Source organism: Lagenorhynchus albirostris, chromosome 14, assembly GCF_949774975.1.
Source record: "Lagenorhynchus albirostris chromosome 14, mLagAlb1.1, whole genome shotgun sequence".
NCBI lineage: Eukaryota > Metazoa > Chordata > Mammalia > Artiodactyla > Delphinidae > Lagenorhynchus > Lagenorhynchus albirostris.
The window spans coordinates 85,103,076-85,127,598 of NC_083108.1; the positions used below are offsets into that span (position 1 = coordinate 85,103,076).

General features: G+C 46.6%; 1 protein-coding gene across 1 annotated transcript in view; it reads left to right on the top strand.

The window, feature by feature from the left end:
• TMEM132C (transmembrane protein 132C) overlaps positions 1-24,523 on the top strand; it is a 366,604-nt gene that overhangs the window by 305,335 nt on the left and 36,746 nt on the right. The window lies entirely within an intron of this gene.

Here is a 24,523-nt window from a genome sequence, read left to right on the forward strand (position 1 = left end):
TCAGGCACTGTTGGATCCAGGCACTCAAACAACATTTCCATCCATTTGTCTTTTTTTCTAAGCTCTGCTTTTCCGTCTGCAGACTTCCTTTTCAGGCAGGGTTTCCCAAAGGTAGCTGCGGGCTTCCATCCAAGTAATTTAGCATTCCCAGGAGAAAGTCTGCCTTTTCCCCAAGAGTTCCAACAGAAGTCTCAGACCTCACCCTGAGTCTAGCTTATCTGGGCATCCCATTTTGAGGCAACCACACTGATTACGATTGGCCTAGCATGGTGTGTGTACCCCAGAATAAGGCCAGGTCCAAAAAGAACCACAAAGAGTTTCCAAAACTTGAGTTTCCAAAACTTCCAATTTTAATTTCTAATACAATAAATGTCAATCAGCACAACCTATATAGGCAAAAGCTCTTTAGGGCCCTCAATAATTTTTAAGACTGTAAAGGGATCCCAAGACCAAAATGTTTGAGGACCTCTGACTTTGTGAGGACGGCTGGGAGAAATGGATACTAGTAATAAAAAGAGACGTTTAGGGAGAGTCGGATCCCAGATTTAGTCTTCCTGACCAAACAGTTCTTTACAAACGTGTGAGTTAACTATGAACACGGATTTTTATTCATTATTTACCTTTCCAACTAAAATCCTCTTCACGTGACTTTCCCTCCAGAAAAATCCGGGATTAGTAATTAATATTCTCAAGGCAATGGGAGAACAGCAAAGGGCAGATGTCAGTTTACCTGTAGCAGTGGTTTCGCGTACAGAATGCCCTAGTGGTTCATTCATTGAACAAACGTTTATTGGATGTGTACAATATACCAGGCTAAAGTTCTAGATTTTGAGTTTAAGGACTGAACCAAATAATCAAGGGTCCTGCTTACATGCTACATGAATCAACATGCCCTTCATTAATGAAATCGAAAAGTAAAGAGGCTGCATTTAGAAACCAGTGTTCTCTGTTTTAGGAGAGATGGCTGTGAAAATACGTATGTGCTTCCTCTTCGTAATCCATGATGTCCTAAGGGAAGGTCCAAACCACTGGCCCAAGCAGAGTCTTCATGCAAATTAGAAAGAGGCGCCCTTGCATAAGACACTTGACTTCCCTCTGTTTTGCAGAACACCTCCAGAAGCAAGCCCTTGTGCAGTGCGAAGCCTGTGCAACTGTACTTGGCAGCCCTGCTGCCTGAACTTATCTGCAAACCAAGTAAAACCCACTTTCCTTAGTTACAGGGAAAGAGATGCTATCTGATGTTCATTCTTTTGGCAGTTTTCCTTTCACCCTCATTTTAGGCTTTAGCACCGAACTAAGGACTTATTTCTGCCTTGCCTGTGCAGAGTCTAAAGTGACTTTCATCTGTGGCTCAAGGTTCTTGGTGCCCCTCTTACTTCCTCTCCTTCCGAAGGGACCTTGAAAAGGGGGGATTTATAAGAAAACTAGTATGTGAGCAGTATATAATTCCTTTTCCAATGACTACTGTCCGGTAGTCATAGCCACTGAAACTGTCCTCACTCTTGTTGATAAATGCTGGGTCGGGCGGGTGTACATATCACCCACAAAAAGGGAGAAATGATCTAGTTACTCAGAGCAAGAATTTTCCATCACTCACTGTCATCAGACCTAAAATTCACTTACGAATGTGAGTATTATCTCAGATACCTGCTTGCATAATATTAAGAGATTCTAAATAACAAATTTTCTAAGATACTGCATTGTGTCCTGTAATGGAAGAAAAAAAAAACAGTTTTCCAAATGCTTACAGAATCCCTGCTGTGCTCAAGTGCAGAAATCACTGAAGCCCAAGTCCCTGCATACTAAAAGCTCTTGAAAGTAAAAATGAAAGGAATTGTTAATGGAATTTCATTTTCAAGAACCTTAGGTGGGTGCAGATTTGAATGAGAATTAATCTTGGTATTTTGCTTTATAAATTAATATAAGAACGGCTGGATGAAATGAGATTTTTTTCTTTGTCTCCATCCGGATGTTGTCACGGAGTTTAAAAAGGTCAAAATCAGCACATTCATTTATTTTATTGAAAGTGTTCCCTTTGCCTTCCAAACACACATCTGGGAGCATTCCAGTTTTCCCTAGGAGGGGCCACCTGCTACCAGGTTACATATGAAGCCCCGAAACTGATCTCCATGAACTAAAAGCAGCCTGCAGTGAAGCTATAATCCCTCGGGGCTGCGGCAGAAAATTCTAAGAGCTCTTGGTAATTTGTGATTCTGTTTCCGAATCTAAAGAGAACTTCTGAGCAGCCGTGGCTGACCAAGTGGACGTCATTTACATGGTGCACACTCCCGCCATGCCACCTCCTTGCCCCAAATCCTGGCCTGAGTGGGAGCTGCCCCTTGCCCACATATCGTGGGAAGGCTCCAAGCTTACGACAAAAGTACTACATGTTGCACACTGTACCTTTAAGGACCCCAGAAGGTGGGTCCAGCCACCTCCTGAAGCCCCCCTCCCTGAACCTCCTTATCTCAGCTCCATTATTCCTCTTGCCCAGGGTGGGTGATCCTTCTTTTTCCCTCTAACCAATCCAGAATCTAAGAGACTGGCTAAGAGGCTGTAGCTATAGTCTAAGGCATTTTTCTTTTACCATAACCTTTTCCAAATTACACTTGCTAACTCATTTTTAAGGTGTCGCCCCCGTACCCACCTTCCTATCATACAATCCTGCTTCTGGGAGACCCAGCAAACAAAATAAAGCCTCTCTGGATACAAACATCCAGTTGGCTCCCACATTTGGGGCAGGTGGAAATTCCCGGAACAGGACTGCCAAATGCACTGTGAATGTTGGCCTTTCCGTGACCTGATTTCTCGGCAGGCTTCCGTGTCGAGGTAGGGACTCTGGAACTTTGGGAATCAGCAAACAAAAATGTCACCCATAATTTGGGGGCTGACACCATGGGAAATATGAGAGCGCCTTCTTTATCTGCAAAATCTCCAGAAGTTTCTAGTTTCACGCAGGAGGCCTGATTTGGGTTGTTTTATCCTCAGTTCTGCAAAGAACTGGACTGGATGCCTTTCTTGGTTCTGTGAGTGGCCAAAGGCTAGACAGTGGGTCGTAACCCCCTTCCCTGACATCTGCTCAGCACTCTATAGTTTGTAAAAGACTTTCCCATATTTGGTCTTGTTTTATGTTCGTCAGTGTCATTCATGGAGAAGCCTCCCTGGAGGCAAACATCACCAGTATCCCTCTGAAAATGTGGTTGTGTCATCCTGGGGAGCCTAACCCAAGAGTCAGAGGCAAAAATCAGCAAAAATTTCCAGAAATTAGAGCTTCCCTGATGTGGCGAATCTGTGAAATCCAAGTTTGCTGAATCACATTGAGCTTCATTTCCATGATGATGGTAGTTAACAGTTACTGAGCGCTGGCCCTGTGCTAAGTGCTTCGTATTCGTTGTTTCATGCAGTCCTTAGAGCAGCTGCTTCAGCAGTGTCTGGAGCCTGTATTGTCTTCAGTTCATGGGTGAGGGCACTGAGGCCTGTGGTGTAGCTAATATTCCTACAGTTACATGGCTTGGGAATGGTGCAAAACGGGTTTGAACCCATAGCTAACTCCAGTGTCTCTCTTCTTGATTTTCACACTTCATACTGGAAAAGATCTATGGTAGAAGGGTGCAGAGGAGGAGGTGAATGATGATGAAGCTGTTGATGATAGTGGTGGTGATGGTGATGACGATGATAGCAATGGTGAGTGTGATGATGGTGATGGTGATGGTGATGGTGATGATGGTGATGATGAAGGTGATGATGTTGATGGTGATGGTGGTGATGATGAAGGTGATGATGGTGATGGTGATGGTGGTGATGATGATGGTGATGATGATGGTGATGATGAAGGTGATGGTGATGGTGATGGTGATGATGGTGGTGATGATGGTGATGGTGGTGGTGATGGTGATGGTGATGATGAAGGTGATGATGATGGTGGTGGTGGTGATGGTGATGGTGATGATGATGAGGGTGATAATGGTGATAATGATGATGGACATGAGGATGGTGATGATATGATGATGGTGATGGTGATACTGGTGATGATGGTAATGATATAAAGATGATGTTGATGGTGGTGATGATGATGATAATGATTATGATGGTGATGGTGATGATGATGATGGTGATGCTGATGATATTGGTGATGAGAATGGTCTTGGTAATAATGGTGATACTGTCTTTGAGAACAGCCAAAAGTCAAATCTGATGAATGAGCAAGTTGGAGAAAGAGAATGGTGTCTTTGATTCAAAATGAGGTGTCAATAAATGGAAGAGATTTACTTCTTTCCTTTCTTGTGTCCATAACTTCGCTCTAAGAGTAGTTCCCAAGGGTGAGCAGTCACAATATCCCAGACATGGGCACCTCACGGGAATAGACTGGTCTCCCAGTGTGGTGACCAACCGTCCCAGTTTGCCCAGAACTGAGAAGGTTCCCAGGATATGGGATTTTCAGTTTTAAAACTGGGACAGTCTGGGCAAGCCAGGGTGAGTTGCTTACTCTTCTTCCCAAATTGATTTTGGGGTTACAAACAGTGGTGTGTGTGGTCCACTGTAGTTATTTTAGGACCATCTTTTTGCTTCATAAGCAGAGACCCTAAACTGGAAGAAGTCCTGTGTCTGAATGCAGCCTGAAGATGAGTTTTGTTTGTTGTCCATGTATATCAATTGAGAGATTTCACACAAACAAATCCAGTATCTTGACTTCTCTTGAAAGAATCAGAAGATCAGGGAGTCTTCTGGCCCAAATTCTTATCAGGCAGCAACCAGTGGAATCCTTTGGACCAGCACGAACTAGGGTTCGTAATAGTTTCTACCGAATCTGTTTCACCCATTTGTTTTGCCTGCCCAAACTCTGTAGGCATCTCAGTTGAAATAATGCATGTAATTTGCACAGTGCTTGGCACTTAGGAAGTACTTGGCTATTTTAGTTTATGATTCCTGCTTAGGAGTTATACCTCTCAACTCAAGAATACCACAACCTTTCAGCAATAAAAAGGAATGAAGTGTGATGCATATTACAGAACAGATGAACCTTGAAAGCATCACGCTAAGTGAAAAAGCCAGCCACGAAAGACTACACATTATAAAACTTCATTTCTATGAAATGTTAGAGTAGGTAAACCCATAGACTGGGAAGGTAACTTTATGGCTGCCCGGACTGGGAGGGATCAGGGGTGGACAGCTTAGACATACAGTTTCTTTTTAGGGTGATGAAAGGGTCTAAAATTGATTGTGGCAATGGCAGCACCATTCTACGAATCTACTAGACATCGTTGGATTATACACTTCAAATGGGTGAATGGTAGGGCATGTGAACTATATCCCAAAGAGCCGGGGGTTTTTTTAAGTGCTGCAGCCTAGCTCAGCTCCAAGTGCAAATACTGCACCCCTCTGAGGCCATAAGGCTGGAGGGATGAAGAGAGACACAGAAGGCTTGGAGGAAGCAGGGGGCTCGAACCAGTCCCTGGTGGGATCGCAGACTTTAGAGACAAACAGTCCGGGTTTGAGTCATGACACCTGGGACCGCCAGTCCATCCTGGCACCAGGGTCCTCCCTTTCTTCAGCCACGTTTCAGCACCAGTGCAGCCGGCGTGCTGGGTCCCCCTTCACACGACTAGTTCCAGCCTCAGGCCTTTGTCTACACCATCGTCCCCTTGTGGGCGCATCTTCTGTCACTTTCCTCACTGATCCCCACCACAGTCTCCTTCGATAATAATAATAAACCAGTAATTACAGACATGTCCTCCCAAGTGTCCCTGTGTGATGGGTGCTGGGCTGGATATGTCCAAGTCCTACCCCCTGGTAACGATGAATGTGACCTTAATCGAAAATGGGGTCTTTGCAGATGTGGTTAAGGTAAGGATCAAGCTGAGATCGTGGTGGATCAGGGTGGCCCTAAATCCAGCCAGAGAGTCCTTATAAGAGATGGAAAAGGAGACACAGAGACACAGAAGGCCATGTGAATTGGAGGCAAAGAGGGAGGGATGCGGCCCCGAGCCAAGGAACGCCAGGGGCGTGGCCATCACCAGGAGCCGGAAGAGGCAGGAAGGATGCTTCTCTAGAGCCTTAGGAGGGAGCACGGCCCTGGCGACACCTTGATTTCAGACTCCCGGCCTCCAGAACCGTGAGAGAATACATGTCTGTCGTTTAAAGCCACCAAGTTTATGATGCTCTGTAAGAGCTGCCACAGGAAACTAAGACAGGATGGGACTATTATTATCGCCTTTTTAAAGAGGAGGACGCTGAGGCCCAGAAAGGTTAAGTAGTTTGCCAAGGACACACAGCTTATGCGTGGCAGGCCATGCATTTGAATCGGGATTTGTGCCGTTACCTTGTCCATCCCACCCCCTGGCACAGCTGGGCAGAGACCCAGGAAGGGTTTCAGCGAGCATTTGACAAACAGGGGGCAGCGTTTGACATTCGATTGTCTGAAGGCTCTCCATCCTTGTGACTGTAATTATCTCTCACGGACCCTCAGAGAAGCCTTCTTCCTTGAATTTGCTAGAAAAACCGCAAAGGCGACAAACTAGCTCTCGTTCCCTTAATCACTTGAAAGAAGGAGGCAAGATCTCTTTTCTCCCCAGGCTCTTATTTATCCAATATGTCAGGAACTCCGCGTGGGACACGGGATTCTTACGACCAGATTACTGCTTACACTTCGCGAAATGAAATCTACAAAGCTGAGGGAAAGCAGAGGAACCTGGAACATTTCTCCACTAATTTGCAAAAGGTCTGCCTTAATCGGAAGGATTAGCCCAGGGGCAGTTCGGGGAGCCTCTTGGCTACTGCTGTCTGGTTGTACCCTTTTGATATGGACCTCACATTCTCCTGGATTCTCCCAGACTCCTCAGCAGACACGCTCATTAATGATTAAGGCGGAGGTAATGAAACCTCGGCTGAGGGACTCGGCTAACCCAGGGCAGAGAGAAACCACCCAGCCGACAGCTGCAGTGCACGTGCCCAGCCGACAGCATCCGAAGCCTGCATTTGGTGCCCTTATCTCATAATTCAGACACTGTATTTGCTGGTAGAGACAAAAGGCAGATTTTTTTAAATCCCAATTTTACAAGGAAACTTGAAATAGGGAATGTGAAATACTTCTAATTTTATATATATGTGTATGTGTGTTGATAATGAATTTAAATGGTTGTTATCATAATATATATATATGTATATATATTTTTTATTATTATTTTTTTGGCTGCGTGACTTGTGGGATCTTAGTTCCCGACCCGGGATCGAACCCAGACCCTCGGCAGTGAGAGCACGGAGTCCTAACCGCTGGACCCCCAGGGAATTCCTTCATAAAACATACTATTGTTATGTTTGCTGCTTCTAACTACCCTTCTCATTTTCTTCAGTTTTTTTTTTTTCGGTTGGTGATGGGCCCAAATGCCTCCTTGCTGTCTATCTGATTCCTTCCAAATCCTCTTCAACATACGGATTAAATTTGATGCTCGAGCGATGGTTCAGTGACTGTAGCCAAGACTTACCATAGTTATTCATTTAATTCTGAAGTGTTAGGGGAATTTAAATGCTTGATGGAATTAGTCATTGGGAAATGCAAATTAAAGCACAGTTTACGCTCACTAGGATGGCTGAAATCAAAAAGACGGATAATACCAAGTGTCAGCATGGGTATGGGGAAACACATCTGTCTGTATCGGTGGTGGGAATGTAACACGGTAAACCATTGTTAGGAAACAGTTGAGCAGTTTAGTAATGCATTAAAGGTTCACTTGCCGTACAGCCCAGTGACGCTGCTCTCAGGGGTCTAGAGAAATGAAAACACCTGCTCACGTGGAGACAGGTGGGCAAACATTATGACACAACACAACCCATCATCGCCGAAAATCCAAATATCCCTCAACTTGAGAAAAGTAAACAAATTGAGGGATAGTCAGAGGACAGATCACTGTTTGCAGTAAAAAGGAAAAAAAAAACTACCGCTGCCTCAAGCAACTGAGATGAAAACAGCCAGGTACAAAAAAACTACACACCGTAGGAGTCCATGATGCGAATTTTTAGAAAAGACACAACTTTAGAGACAGAAGGCCGATCAGTGATTGCCTGGGGACCGATGTAGGAGCACAGCTTAATTGCAAATGGCCCGAGGGGAACTTAGACTGATGGAAATGTTCTGAAACTGCATGGTGGTAACAGTTCCACAACTACATAAAGTCACTGAAATTCATCAGACTACGGATGAATTTTACAGTGTGTATACTTTGCCTCAGAAGGGCCCTGGAGCAGCCATCAGGACTAAGGGAGTAGATTCCATTCTACCCGGATCAGGGATATGGGCTGTGGTTTGTGTTTGTTCAGAAAAATCAGTACCAAGTGAAAATTCTTCATTTGCTGCAATGCTGTGTATTACCAATGTCTGCCACTAGGGGGTACTATCATCCATTACTTCTGTGGTCAATGACCAGTCATCAACGCATAATTATGGCCGAGTAGGATTCATGGGGATTTTGAACAGATTTGGGCAGGCGGTGTTGAAAAGGTAAATAAGTTCTCTGTGCCAACAGCTAGAGATGGCATTAATTGGGCACTGAGATGTAGGAACTTTCTGGCCTTCACTGATCTATGTCTGAGGCAGCCCAGAAGTTCAGAGTGGACCACTGGTCCTGCCACTGGAGAAGGCCTGGGATACGAGGTGTGACTGTGTCCAAGCCACTGCCCACGGAGCTGAGGATTCTCCCAGCCAGTCAGGTTCCCTCCCTCCCACCCCTTTGCCACCACCAGTGAGGGCACAGCCCCTAAACTCACCAGCTGGATTCTCTGACCCTCAACTGGCCTGATACGAGGACACGAAACAACTGTTGGGGTTCATTCATTAGCATCCCCTTGACAAGACGTGGGGCAGCCTTGGTTGCCCAGATTCAACCATGGTGGCTGCCCCGTTCCCGGGCCTGACCACCTTCTGAAACCCGAGATCCTGCTGACAAATTCCCTGCTGGCTTGAGTTATCTAGAGCTCATTTCTGTGCTCACAACCCCAGATTCCCACTTGATAAAACCTGTCTGTACGATTTTGATGGGAAGAGCCAAGGGAGCCCACCTCTACGATTCTCTCCCCTTAGAGCCCAGGGCTGTTGTCTCAAGAGTTCACCGTTGGTACCTTGTGCCTCTGAGTTAGAATTTCTTTCCCTCTCCCTGCGGTTCCCCCTGAAACCCCAGTGCCTCTGGCAGGGGTCGTCCAGTTAGTTCGGTCCACCGTGCTTGAATGTGAGCGTGTTTACTGGAGGGCTTGCTTGTATTCAGGTGGCCGCCACGCCTGGCTTCTCTGGGGGTTGCGTCAGCAGACGTCCTGCTAGCTCCTGCCAGACAAGAGCTGGGATTTCAGCGGTGCACAAAATTTATTTATCACACTCACGCGAAGCTTGGTGCAGGTCGACCTGTGCTCGATTCCATCCAGCGACTTAGGGATTTAGCTCCCCCCATCCTGCACCCAACATTGCCCCACCAGGGAGAGAGAAAGCAGAGAGCCGGCCCACTGGCTTTTACCTGCCTCAGCCCAGAAAGGATATACATCAATTGCACTCACTCACGTTTAACTGGCTGCAAGCGGTCTGGACACCTGTTCTTCCCAGTGACTCAGGAAGGAGGGGAGGTCCGGGTACCGAAGCGCCCCTGAAATGTCTCTCATACAGGGTGTGTGTGGAAGGTGACAGAAAGGGTCCTAAGGATAAGAAGCAGCACAGGGACCACTGGCCACTTCTGTTCCCTTCATAATATTGCTGGGGTGGGGGGGCTGTGCCCCCAGGACTAGCCTTTGAAGCATCCTTGACTCACAGCAACAGCATCTGTCTGTACTTCCATGAGGCAGAACTATTGAGAACAGAAAGCGACTACAACTTGGGAGAAATAGAGTACGTTTCTCATTTCTCAATGCCTTTCGTGGCTAGGTTGCAAACAAATGTGCCATTTCTCCGGGAAGTTGATGCCTCGTATTCCCATGTGCCATCCCAGCCCGTGTAATAACTCAGTTACAGCGCTAGACCTTCGGAGACGCTAGCCTTCTTAAATTGAATTGTTTTCTTGTTTTAAATGAACATTTTGGAATAAAATCTCCATCTTGTATTAGAAGCAAATTGACAGATAAGTAAAGTTCGGCTCCTGCACCCCAGTTTGCACTGAGAATGGATTTCAGGTAAATGAGGTGGGAGTTGCGTTTCCCGGTAGTGACAGAACCGAAAATTATTGGTCTGTTACTGCAAGCTCGCAGCGCTGTTAGCGGAGGTCCTCGGGGAGGGAAGGAAATTTGCTCAGCTACCGTTGGAGACAAGTTGCAGCTCCCCGGGATTGATTTGCTAAATGGTTTACTATTGTGCCTCTGTGTTTCTCCCATGCTAACTGCTGGCAGAAACTCGGAGCTGCAATCCGGAGAAGAATGAGGTTTTTCACTTCTCGTGACTAATGCGGTCAGCACAGTTCTCCACAATTGGAAACCCACATGCCTGGACACGTGTAGGTCATTTCGGCATGACCAGCTACCTTTTGTGTTCTGACCCTCCGGGTACCCCCAAGAAAACCTATTAAGACTCATGTAACAGCCCCATTAAAAAGCAATGGACTGGGCTTCCCTGGTGGCGCAGTGGTTGAGAGTCTGCCTGCCGATGCAGGGGACACGGGTTCGTGCCCCGGTCCGGGAAGATCCCACATGCCGCGGAGCGGCTGGGCCCGTGAGCCATGGCCGCTGAGCCTGCGCGTCCGGAGCCTGTGCTCCGCAACGGGAGAGGCCACAGCAGTGAGAGGCCCGCGTACCGCAAAAAAAAAAAAAAAAACCGTCTTCAGAAAGCCCTCCAATTCTCCTGCCTTAAATGCTTTTAGAACATAAAACTAGAAAGGCTGGCAGGCAGTATCTGTTTTCCATCTCTTCCCCATGCATTTGTGGAGCTCCTACACTGGAGAACAGGATGCCTTCCTTCTTGGAGCTTTCATCCCAGACACGGCCCCCAACACTGAAATGAAACACATCGTGTCCTGGGTGGTCAGAGCTCTGGAACGCACAGCAGAGAATGGGGATATGGGGAGGTAACATCTGGACAGAGATGCTTGGGACGTGAGGATGGAGCCACGTGGATGTCTCGAGAAAGCATTCCAGGCAGGACAGTGGGTACAAAGGTTCAGTCGCGTTCAACGCACAGCAAAGAAGCGGCGGTGTCTGGAAAGCATGCAGAAGGGAGAGTAGCAGGAGGAAACCAAAGAGTCTGAGGGTGTCCGGATCCTGCAGGACTTTGCCTCTCGCTCTGTGTGGGATGCAAACCACGAGAAGGTTTGAGCAGAGCAGGACAGGACCTCCTTCGGGTTTCAAAGGGCGCACCCCTTTGGTGGAAAGTAGATTCTCTCGAAATAGGATCCAGCCACCTAGGTTAGATAATGCTGGAACCCAGTGCCATCCCCCTCTGCACATCAAGGGGTCTGTTGTTGGCTGTGGGGTGGGTCTGTGCCGGGAGCAGAGCCCATCCCGTACAAGGATCCCTTCCTGTTCCCGAAATGGGAAGGGAGACAAGTTTGCCTCACAGCGTCCCATTGATCTGTGCTTTGAAAATCGGAAGAGACACAGGATCCAACAAAGAACTCCTGTGCTAAGAAAGAGTCAGCCGGGAGGGGTCACTAATTAAGATGCAGCTCGAAAGGCAGCCAATGGGCTGAGACTATAATTAATGAGACACCGTCTAGGAACACGCGGGGCTGGGAACACGGCGTTCGTTCTGAGAGTCACAACAAGCGGCATTCACAGCAGCGGGAGGGGGCCGTCGCCCTCATGCCTGGACGTGGAGAGCGGACCGGGGGCCCTGGAACAGACGCCTGACCGGTGGTCAGCATCCGCTCATCCCAGCCTCTGACCTGGGGCACAGACATCTCATTGCCTCTGTGGCTTTATGAAACGACAGTTAAAAAAAAAAAAAAAAAAAATCACCTCCTTCTGCCCAGACGCCAGAGAGGTGGATTGTATAGGATTAAAAAAAAGTACTCGGACCGCTTTGGAGGAAAGGCGATTCCTACATTGGGGGGGGATTATTGTAACTTTTCCAGTGCCAAGAAGTTGAAGATGATTCATCTTAAGAAAGAGTCTAGGTAATTACCTGGCTTTAAAAAGGCATTTTCACATCCCCACTCCTAGGTATACTCGCCAGAGAAACGACAAGCTTCAACCACACACAAAAATCTTGCGCTCAAATATTCGTAGCAACATTGTTCGTATTAGCCAGTAGTAGCCACAACGTGGTCCAATAACGACCCAAATGTCCATCCGTTGATGAACGGATACATGCAATGAGGTCTGTTCATACCCTGGAATATTATTAGTCGATAAAAAAAAGAACGAAGCCCTGACACAGGCTACAACGCGGATGAACCTCGAAAACATGATGCTGATTGAAATAAGGCAGACACAAAAGACCATGCAGCGTGTGAGTGCATTTATAGCAAGTGTCCAGGAGAGGCAGATCCGTAGAGACAGGAAGTAGACTGGTGGTTGCCGGGGGGGGGGCAGGAAGGAGGGGAGGCTGGGGGATGACTGCTGATGGACGTGGAGTTTCCTTGGGGGCATGAAAATGTTTTCAAACTAAACAGGGGTGATGGTTGCAACTGGCAATTACGTGTTAGATCGGTGAATTGCGGCATCTGAACTGTATCTCAGTAACACTGTGTTTTTGTTTTGTTTTGTTGTTGTTGTTGTTTTTTGCGGTATGCGGGCCTCCCACTGCTGTGGCCTCTCCCGCCGCGGAGCACAGGCTCTGGACGCGCAGGCTCAGCGGCCATGGCTCACGGGCCCAGCCGCTCCGCGGCATGTGGGATCTTCCCGGACCGGGGCACGAACCCGTGTCCCCTGCATCAGCAGGCAGACTCTCAACCACTGCGCCACCAGGGAAGCCCCACACTGTGTTTTTTTAAGGACCTTTCCTGAGATGTATAATATATGTATTTGCTTTTTCAAAGTCAGTTTACAGCATCTTTAGGGATAGTGCCGTCAGATAGTGTAAGGGCTCGGAGCCAGGGTTCTCTCTTCCCTCCCCTTCTCACCCTGTCGCTTAGCAGCTGTAGGTTCTTTAGCAAGTTACTTAAACTTTCTGCAACTCTTAAACTTTTTTCTAACCTAGGAAGTGGGGGAGAAGGCAAGTACCTGCCTCGTGGGGTTGTTGAAGGGAGGAAAGAAGTCAGCACATGCAAAGAAGCCTGGAACAGCATGCAGTACTTGCAAAGGCTCAGAATCACAGTGGGCTGTGAGCTGGCCCGTGCGGGTGTTGGTACCGTCACTGGTAGAGTCAGTGCTGTGTCAGCTCCGAGGGCTGTTTTGCATAAAGGCAGGCACTCACGTTGAACGGCTTGGCTGTCAGAAGACTGGAAGGTTCAAGTCCTCTGGGCCTCAGTTTTCCCATCTGTGGTAACATCAACCCTTTCTCTTCTGCCATGTTGACGATCAAAGTGGCAGTAATCCACATGAAGGTTCTCTGCAAAGGATGAAAGAGACATTCTTATGGATTTAATTATGCCCCCCGAAAAGAAATGTTGGCATCCTAACCCTCAGAATCTGTGAATGTGATCTTATTTGGAAAGAGGGTCTTTGCAGAAGTCATCAACTTAAGATGAGGTCATTAAAATGGGCCCTAGGCCAACAGGACTGGTGTCCTTATAGGAAGAGGGAATTTGGACACCACACACAGAAGACCACAGATGATGGAGGTGGAGATTGGAGTGAAGTGTCTACAAGCCAAGGAACACCAAGGGCTGCCAGCCCCGCCCAGAAGCTGGAAAAGGCAGGGAAGGATTCTCCCCAAAATGTTCCAGAGGAAATGTGGTCCTGCCAACGCCTTGATTTCGGACTCTTGCCTCTGGAGCTGTGAGAGAATAAATTTCTGTTGTTTTAAGCCCCCCATCTTGCTATCCTATATAAGAAAAGCCCTAGAAAATTAACACGGGCATAAACCCGTGTTAATAAATGATAACACATAAATGATGATGGAGATGATGATGATTACTATGAGTGCCTGACCCATTGTAGATGCCCAGTAAGTACGAGTGGGTCTGATAATTTATGATTGTGTCCTGGAACCTGTGAGCCATCCAGGAAGCTCTTCTGACTCAGCTCCGAAAGCCCCGTCTGCACTCTGCTCTGGCATGCTGGACTGAGATGCCTTCAGTTTTTATTTATTTTATTTTTTTAAATTTATTTATTTTGGCCACTCTGCACAGCGTGAAGGATCTTAGTTCCCCTACCAGGGATCACACCCGTGCCCCCTGCAGTGGAAGCATGGAGTCCTAACCACTGGACCGCCAGGGAAGTCCCACCTTCTGTTTTCAGATGTGGACCCTCATTGGTCCACTATACCATTGGGCTAAGATTTCTAGAAGGAGTTGCAAAGTGAAGACAAACAGAAATGACAGAGGAGAAGGTGTAACTGGGAACAATTGCAGTGTGGATGGAGCTGTCGGGTTATTGATGGAAGAGGCCTATTCTCTTGCTCCCTGGAATGTTAGGAAGAGAAAGCCTTCCCTTGGGAAACACCGTCTCTTCCCCAGCCTGTCCACCTCCTGACCCTCGCTGCTTCTTGGAAATCCCAAAGCCATTGCAAAGCAGAAATGATAATATTGGTTTCCATTTCCCCGTCAGCATCTCCCGGAGCATTTTTAGAATCAATTCTGCCCCCCCAAATCATGCAGAACTCTTGGGGATCGTTTCATTAGGAAACGGGAGGGGAGAAGGTGGTGGTGTCGGTTAGCGGGTCCAATCCAGCCCGCTCCATCAGGCGTGCCGTTCGCACACCAACCAGTAATAAGGTTTCCCTTCTCTCCCTGATGAGAAAAACTGCGGCAGAGCTGGGTGTCTGCACGCAGCCTGGTTAGAGGGAAAATTACGTTAGCGGGTGGGACTTTGAAAGGTCGCCCCTACGATGCCTGTGTGTGTGTGCATAATATTCTTCATCACAGGATTATGTAAATAGCTGGTTGCACCTAACAAAGTCAGCCTATCAGATGGCATTTCCCTGGGCTCATCTGCCCTGAATCCTGAACCCTCATTTCAAGTACTTTCACTAATCAGCATATGCCAACTGGCTGCTGTGCCACCCATGCATCATTTTAACGAGCATGCCTTGAATTGGGAAGAGGAAGCTCCCTGTTGGAGTAGTTTGCCCGGTGCTGTAAATTATGCTGAATTGTCAGTCTCTGCTTGGCCCTCCTCTCATAACAATCCTCTATCAGCCTTGCTTCCACCACCAGCAGCAGCTAAAAGCAACGGGCTTACTACCATCCCCTGCCATTCCCCAAGTGCAGGCCACCGCCTAGCACCCTTGCCATGGAGTCCCCTTCTTCAGGTTACACAACTGGAAATGTGGCATGCAAGTGCAGCGGATAGCAATCTTCGTTCACAATCTCAAGCATGCAGAGAAATATCTATGTGAGTTAGCCTTAGGTTAGGCTAAGTATAGTAGAAAATGCTCAAAACTAGTAGCTGAGACGTAAAGTTTACCTCATGTACATAAGTAAGTCCAGGACCACTCCTTAGTCATCAGAGATTTAGACGTCTTCTGTCTTTCTACCCCCACCATCCTCCATGAGTGGCTTTCATTTCCAAGTCTGACTCATGGACCAAGATGGCTACTAATGTTCCAGCCATTGTATCTGTATTCCAGGTAGGAGGAAGGGGAAAAGGGCAAAAAGAACATCCCACTTCCCTTATCCAGCTCCCATTAAGCAGACTTCCTGAAGAAAAACATTGCTGCTTACATCTGGACTAGAACAGTAGTTCTCAAACTTTTCAGCAGCATCAGAATCACCTGGAGAGATTGTTAAAGCAAAGGGTGAATAGGCTCCACCCCCAGAGTTTCTGACTAAGTGTGTCTGGGGTGGCGCCCGGGAATTTGCGTTTCTAGGAAGTTCCCAGGTGATGCTGAGGCTTTTGGTCCAGGTACCACACTTTGAGAACCCTCGTACTTGAACCCCATTCCACGGTCACCCCCCTGCAAGAGAGACGGAGTTTAGACTTCTCTGAGCTGGTACTGTTTCCCACTCCACCTGCCAAAACTTCATGGTTCAGTTACCAAGGAAAAGGAAGAGAATGGATATGGAGTACCAACTAGCCCCTTTCGGCCACAAGACCTTGGGTCTCTTTTCCTGCGAACCCGACGCATTTATTTTTCTAGTCTCTGCCTTTTTCGGGCCACCTCTGGGATCCAGAGATCTTTGCCGCTGCTTCGTAGACACACTGGACAGCCACCTTCTCTTGCCTCTTCCCATAGGTACCATCCAGAGACGGGACACTTGTCCCCTCTTCTGAAGCCCGCAGCAAAGCCCATCGCCGCAGCCCCCGGGGGTCCTGCCGATGCTGCCTCCAGATGGAATTGAAAGTGTAATTAAACGACTCCTCCATCAACTTCCAAGCGATGCTAAGTTAGTTCCCAGATCAGTTACAGTTGAACACTCACCCTCTTACAGCTGAGAGGCTGTGGTGCTCAAGAGTGATTTACAATAGCCCGGAGATGGAAACAACCTAAGTGTCCATCATTGGATGAATGGATAAAGAAGATGTGGCACATATATACAATGGAATATTACTCAGCCATAAAAAGAAACGAAATTGAGCTATTTGTAATGAGGTGGATAGACCTAGAATCTGTCATACAGAGTGAAGTCAGAAATAGACAAATACCATATGCTAACACATATATATGGAATTTAAGAAAAAAAAATAATGTCATGAAGAACCTTGGGGTAAGACGGGAATAAAGACACAGACCTACTAGAGAATGGACTTGAGGATATGGGGAGGGGGAAGGGTAAGCTGTGACAAAGTGAGAGAGTGGCATGGACATATATACACTACCAAACGTAAGGTAGATAGCTAGTGGGAAGCAGCCGCATAGCACAGGGAGATCAGCTCGGTGCTTTGTGACCACCTAGAGGGGTGGGATGGGGAGGGTGGGAGGGAGGGAGACGCAAGAGGGAAGAGATATGGGAACATATGTATATGTATAACTGATTCATTTTGTTGTAAAGCAGAAACTAACACACCATTGTAAAGCAATTATACCCCAATAAAGATGTTAAAAAAAAAAAAGAGTGATTTGGTGAAATAGGACGTGGAAATTCCGTCAGGTTTCTCGGACTCCGTTTCCCAGGGTTGAGGACGGTGGGGCTGGTGTTTTTGGAACGGCCACCTCTGTGGCAGGCACGAAGCTAGGGGGGTTGCCTAGGTTCTCTCATCTAATCCCCGGAGCCACCCTGGAGGAAAGCGGAACTGTCCCATTTCACAGATGAGGAAAACAAAGCACAGAGAAGGCAGGGCCTGGAGCCCCATGCAGCAAGCGTGAGGCAGCAGGATGGGCAGCCTGATGTTGCCTCACTGAAGCAGTCTCAGCCCTCTGCATGCCAGCAGCTGGGCTCCCTTTTCTTGGTTTTCAAAAAAACCGGACCTCTGATCTTCCCAGAGCCTGCCACGTGAGCTGGGGACCCTCCAGCTGCCTCAAACGCACTTCCTCCAACTCTGCTGTGTGTTTTCCCGACCTACTGCACTTCAGCAGAGATGAAGGAAGAAATGCTCGTTGGTTTTTCCACGCATATACTTTTTAAAAACTTTTCTTATTGAAGTGTAGTTGCTGTACAATGCTATGTAAGTTACAGGTCTACAATACAGTGGTTCACAATTTTTAAAGGTTATACTCCATTTATAATTATTATAAAATATTGGCCGTATTCCCCATGTTGTACAGTATATCCTTGTAGCTTATTTTACACCTAATAGTTTGTACCTCTTACTCCCCGATTCCCTTCCCCGTCCCTCTCCCCACTGGTAACCACTTATTTCTTCTCTAGCTCTGTGTCTACTCATACACTTCCTCCTGAGCAGTCATCTGTAATGTTATCCACCCCCCTTAAGAAAGGCCGATTGTAGGGGCTTCCTGTGCTTCCAGTATTCATACTCACCCTCCTTGAGCTAAAAGTGTGTGCAAGGCACCCAGCGCTGCCATAACATGCATATAATCACGACTGCAAATTAGGAAACACTTAAAAAATCAGCCCCGATTCAAATACCCCTTCCTATTTAACACAAGACCCAGTGCTCTAGGGCAGTGCTTCTTGTGGGTCCAAAGCCCCCGGGTCTCCGTGTGATGCAGACTATCTCAAGACGGAAATCTATCCAGGTTGAGCAAAGAATGCGGGCTTCCGTGCGGGCTGTGGTGCTGACCTGGAACTGTAGCTGGAAACACAGTGAATCAGAGGAGATAACAACTGAAGAAAAGCAAAGCTGTAAGGGTAGGCTCAGCTCTACAAAGCAGAATGACGACACCAAAGGGTTAGGAGACGCCCTTGGGGGGGGCGTGACGAGAGCCCCATCATTTTGGGAAAATGATCCTCTTGTCCAGGGTTTGGCAGAATTTTTCTGTAAAGGGCTTGATATTACACGTTTTAGGTTTTTTGGAGACACATACAGTCTCTGGCATTTTCTCTTTCTTTGTTTTTTTTTAAGAGCCTTGATGATGTAAAAATCATTCTCAGCTCACAAGTCCATATAAACACAGACCACAGGCAGGCTTTGGCCCCTGGATCTTGTTGTAAAAGTCTGACGTGCCAAAAAGGTATCTGTAAGGCTCTCATAGACACCTCTCCGTCTGTAATCCGCTCCACACCCCCATGTGCTAACGTTTCTGTTCTTCTAGGCAATGCGTGTTCCCGTGCTTGCTACATACAGCCTTATCTTTATTTGATTTTATTTTCTATGCCTCTCCCTCCAATAGAGAAAAGAGAGTTTCAGGAGAAGTGTTGGCTATTCTCCATCTGCTATTGCCTCATCCAGACATTTCACATTTATGCTTAATAGCTGCCCTCTCATTCAACAAGGACTTTGTTCCACGCCCTGACAGGCCATTCATAAACATTATCTGATTTAATCTTCGCAGCAACCCAGATGATTCCCCAAGTTCACAGCCGAGGAGTCTGACGCTGGGAGAATTTAAAACACAACAAGGAAAGAGCAGAGGCAGAACCGAGGCAGTTCTGTCCCATGTCCTAGCTCTTCAGCACAGAGTAGGAGAAGAGATCATGTGTTCTAGCCCTGGAGGTCCACGTTCAAACCTGGCCAGGCCACCTCCAGGCTGTGTGCCCTGGACACATCGCTTAACCAGCTCTGAGCCTCAGTTCCCCATCCATAGACCTGGCATAAAAAGACCACCTGCTTCATGGGTTGGTGGTAGAGATGAAAGCGTTTAGCAACACCTAGCGTGTAGGAAGCGCTCCCCAAATGTGACCTGGTTTATTTATTTATTATTATTATGTACTACCTCTAAATGACTCCCAAGTACATGTGCATTGAAAGAGATTGGTTTTTTTCTTTTTTTTTTCATTGAAGTATAGTTGACTTGCAATGCTTTGTTAGTTTCAGGTGTACAGCAAAGTGATTCAGTTATGTATATGGATGTGTTCATTTTCATGTTCTTTTCCATGATGGTTTATCACAGGATATTGAATATAGTTCCCTGTGCTCTACAGTAGGACCTTGTTTATCCATCCTATATATAAGAGTTTGCATCCACTAATCCCAAACTCCCAATCCTTCCCTCCCCTCCCCACCCCTTGGCAACCACAAGTCTGTTCTCTATGTCTGTGAGTCTGTTTCTGTTTCATAGACATGTTTATTTGTGTCATATTTTAGATTCCACATATGAGTGACATCATCTGGTATTTGTCTTTCTCTGTCTGGCTTGCTTCACTTAGTATGACCATCTCTAGGTCCATCCATGTTGCTACAAATGGCATTATTTCATTCTTTTTTATGGCTGAGTACTATTCCATTGTATATATGTACCACATCTTCTTTATCCATTCATCTGTCGACGGACATTTAGGTTGCTTCCATGTCTTGGCTATTGTGAATAGGGCTGCAAGGAACATTGGGGTGCATGGATCTTTTCGAATTAGAGTTTTGTCTGGATATATGCCCAGGAGTGGGATTGCTGGATCCTATGGTAGCTCTATTTTTAATTTTTTGAGGAACCTCTGTACTGTTCTCCATCGTGGCTGCACCAACCTACGTTCCCCCCAACAGTGTAGGAGGGTTCTTCTTGAGAGAGGCTGTTTTCTACCATCTGGAACATCTTAGATGAAACCTGCCTCATCCTCAGACCCTCGTGAGATTTGAACCCACAGCATTGGTGTGGAAGGCGAGGTGTCTGGTCTTGGAGCTGCAGATGTGTTTTCTCTTGGTCCCATTTCCCGAATGAGTGAACTGAGGGTGGGTGGATGGATTCGCTCATCTGAGGCCACACGACCAGCCAAGAGGCAGAGCCAGGTCTGAGCCCCGCCGTGGCCTCTCCGTGGCACCCGCACATCTCCCACACACTTTTCCTTCTCTTTTTAAATTGAGATGTAATTCACATGCTATGAAATGCACCATTTTTTGACAAAACTGTAGGGTATTGTTTATTTATTTTCTAAATTTCATATTCTAAAAATTTTTTTATTGAGGTGTAGTCGATGTACAATATTATATGTTTCAGGTGTACAACATAGTGATTCACAATTTTTGAAGGTTATACTCCATTTATAGTTATTATAAAACATTGGCTATATTCCCCGTGTTGTACAATACATCCTTGAAGCTTATTTATTTCGTACACAGTAGTTTGTACCTCTTAAGCCCCATCCGTATTGCCCCTCCCTCTTCCCTCTCCCCATTGGTAGCCACTACTTTGTTCTCTGTATCTGTGACTCTGCTTCTGTTTTGATATATTCATTCGTTTCATTTTTGAGAATCCACGTGTAAGTGATAACATACAGTACTGTCTTTGTCTGACTTACTTCACTTAGCCTAATAGCCTCTAGGTCCGTCCATGTTGCTGCAAATGGCAACATTTCATTCTTTTTTATGGCTGAGTAGTATTCTATTGTATATATATAATATATATACCACATCTTCTTTATCCATTCATCTGTAGATGGACACTTAGGTTGTTTCCGTATCTTGGCAGTTGTAAAAAAGGCTGCTATGAACATTGGGGTGCGTGGATCTTTTCTAACTAATGTTGTCTCTTTTTTGGAATAAATACCCGAGTGGAATAAAAAGCACCATTTAGAATCTTTAACTGAGTGGTTCTTAGTATATTTACAAGGTTGTGCAACCATCACTTCTGTCTAATTCCAGAACATTTCCATCACCGTAAAAATAAAACTCAGACCCTTTAAGCAGTCACTCTGCATTCTGTTCCCCCAGCCCCTGGCAACCACCAGTCTGCTTTCCACCTCTAGGGATTTGCCTATTCTTGACATTTTATATAAATGGAATCGTAAAATACGTGTCATTTTATGTCTGGCATCTTTCACTTAGCGTCACGTTTCAAGGTTCATCCACGTGGTCGCACCTCATTTCTTTTTTGTCGCTGCATAATAGTCCACTATGCCACACATTTCCGCTCTCCTCATTTCTCTTGATGAGAAGCCGCTGGGGAATTTGTAATGGGTATTTCACACCCACTCCTGGGATAAGTGCCTCCTCCCCTGGCCAGTTGGATTTATCTTTTTAATCAGTTCACACCCCCTCAGCCTCTTTAACCCTCCAGAAGTAATTCTGTGTTCTCTATTTATTTAAAAATTAAAAACCCAATTTGTAAAAAAAATACAGAAAATGGCCAAACCAATTTACATTTATGAGGTCAAATCAAACAAAGCGTGTTTTCTCTGAAGCCTCGGGCTTTCTCCGAGCTTGAAATGACAGTGATTTAAAAGTACCTCACTTGATGGATTCTTTTCAGAAACACAGAGCAGTTCTCTGGTTCCTGATGGAAGGAGGTGGAGGGAGAGAGAACAACAGTGACAGCAGAGAACAAACATTTAATAACAGGAAAAGGGTCCAAGTGACCGTTGTGCCTTAGTTGTGTTCCGTGAGGCTCTGAAAGGGTATTGGTGGGTGGGGTCTGATGTCCGCTGGGGGCAACAGGAGATGTCCACCCGTCTGCTTTCAGAAGAGGACTCCGTTCCGTGATGCCGAGCATCTCATAGCTCAGGGGGGTCTGGAGGGAGGGCAGCCTGCAGCCTGGGCTCCAGAGCCGCGCTACGTGGAGGATAAAGGCAGGCGGCACCTGCTCCCAGCCCGCCCTGCCCAAAATGAGTTCTTCCAGGTCCGGCTGGGGGTTCCGAAAGCACACAGTTGTACGCATTTAAATAGCGCGCCAGGCACATCGCTATGAATTGGGCTTGACCGTAAAAGGATTCGGGAGCAGCAGCGAGCCCCACATAACTCTGTAATCTGCAGTGTCCCGATCACACACAGACACACACGCACGCACACACACACACATTTTTCACTCTCTAGGAAAGCTTCCCTCCTTCCCAGCACAGCATCTCTCCAAGTCCTTGGGAGGGGACAGAGGACCTTTACGGTCAGACCTGGCCGATGTGCCCAGTCCATGCCTGGGCTCCTCACTGCCCCCTCTGCTTCTACAACGTGTGCTATTGTTTTCTGTAATCCCATAGCTATGCTCGCAACTGGGGGAAACCAGGAAGGTACAATCCAACCGGAAAATCGCTCCCTCGTGGGGATCCGAGGGTGGTACAGGAGTTCTTCATTTCTCTTTGTGGTTGTAATTTACACTCCCCTGAGGGTTAGTGACGTTGAGCATCTCTTCATGTGTCTGTTGGCCATTTGGATTTTATCTTCTCTGGAAAAATGTCTATTCAGGTGCTTTGCCCATTTTTTAATTGGGCTGTTTGGGGGTTTTGTTTGTTTGTTTTTTGCTTTGAGTTGTATGAGGGAAGAACACAGATTTGAGCCATGGAGAATATAGCTGGGGGTCTACTGTGTAGAAATAGCTTATTGACTGATGAAGCCAAACAGAGGAAAAGAGAGTTAAGAGATGGGGAGCCGTAGAAATTAATTGCATGCAACTAGAGGTGATCATACTAAGGGAAGAAAGTCAGAAAGAGAAAGACAGATACCATATGATATCACCTATATGTGGAATCTAAAATATGACACAAACGAACCTATCTATTAAACAGAAACAGACTCACAGACATAGAGAACAGACTTGTGGTTGCCAAGAGGGAGGGGAGGGGAGGGGAGGGGAGGGGAGGAGGGAAGGATTGGGAAACTAGTATATATAGGATGGATAAACAACAGGGTCCTACTGTACGGCACAGGGAACTATATTCAATAGCCTGTGATAAACCATCATGGAAAAGAATATGAAAAAGAATGTCTGTCTGTGTATAACTGAGTCACTTTGCTGTACAGCAGAGATGGGCACGATATTGTAAGTCAACTATACTTCAATTAAAAAAGAAAGAAGGGCTTCCCTGGTGGTGCAGTGGTTGAGAATCTGCCTGCCAGTGCAGGGGACACGGGTTCGAACCCTGGTCTGGGAAGATCCCACATGCTGTGGAGCAACTAGGCCCATGAGCCACAACTACTGAGCCTGCGCATCTGGAGCCTGTGCTCCACAACAAGAGAGGCCGCGACAGTGAGAGGCCCGCGCACCGCAATGAGGAGTGGCCCCCGCTCGCCGCAACTAGAGAAAGCCCGCACACAGAAACGAAGACCCAACACAGCCAAAAATAAATAAATAAATTTATAAAAAAAAAAAAAAAAAAAAGGAAAGAAAGAAATTAATTGCAACATGTTTTGAGAACCTGGTCCTAGCAATACCTGAGCTGGAATCTTCCCTCAGATATTTGAGTTGTACAAGGCAGCAGGTCTCCACAGATGCTTTTTCATCTTCATTTGACCATAAAGAAAAGGATTACAGAAGCGCAAGCAGGGAGTGCCTACAAATTCAAAAGAGAAGGCGTTTTCTTCATCACTTTGCAAATCATAACACACGTGAGAGCTGTGATGCTCATCATTTTGCACGAAGTCGGTATGAACAGGATAAACCCAAGTCATCAGAGGATGGGATGGGCCACAGTGGGTCAACAGAGGAAGACAGTTTGGTTGGCTACACAAAACGATGCAGCCCATCGCCAAGGTGCAGTAGTGATCACAGGCATTTGGGGGTAAAAATTACCTAACTCTTTGATTGCTTTTGTAATGACTATCTATCTGTTGTTGCCCTTGTTTGCCTGATGGGAATCTACACATTCTATTGTCTTCTGATAACACAGTTCTGATTTTTTTTTAAGACTGCCCTTTTCCAGTTGGAATCGATCTTGGTAGACATGTCAATCAGAGTGGCCCCATCCTTCCCTGGATAAGGGATGGGCACCATGATGAGACCAATCAGACTCTCCCTCCAGAAAATTTAAATCATAAGCAGTCACTCAGGGCTAGAAATGGTTGAAGGGATTCACTCCGCTTCACTCTAGAGAGACTCGCCCATCCTTTCCTCTTTTCAACATCCTGGAAGTCGTTCTTGGTCCTGCCTTTCCAAAGCCTACTTCAGCTTTTCCTCTGATCCCGGGAGTAGCCCAGGATCTATCCACTAAGAACCTGAATTCATTTCCTGTTACAACAAATGCTCTAACAAATGAACACAACTTTGGTCCGTTACAGTTCTGGAAGTTGGAAGTCAGAAAGGAGTCTTCTGGGGCGAAAATTA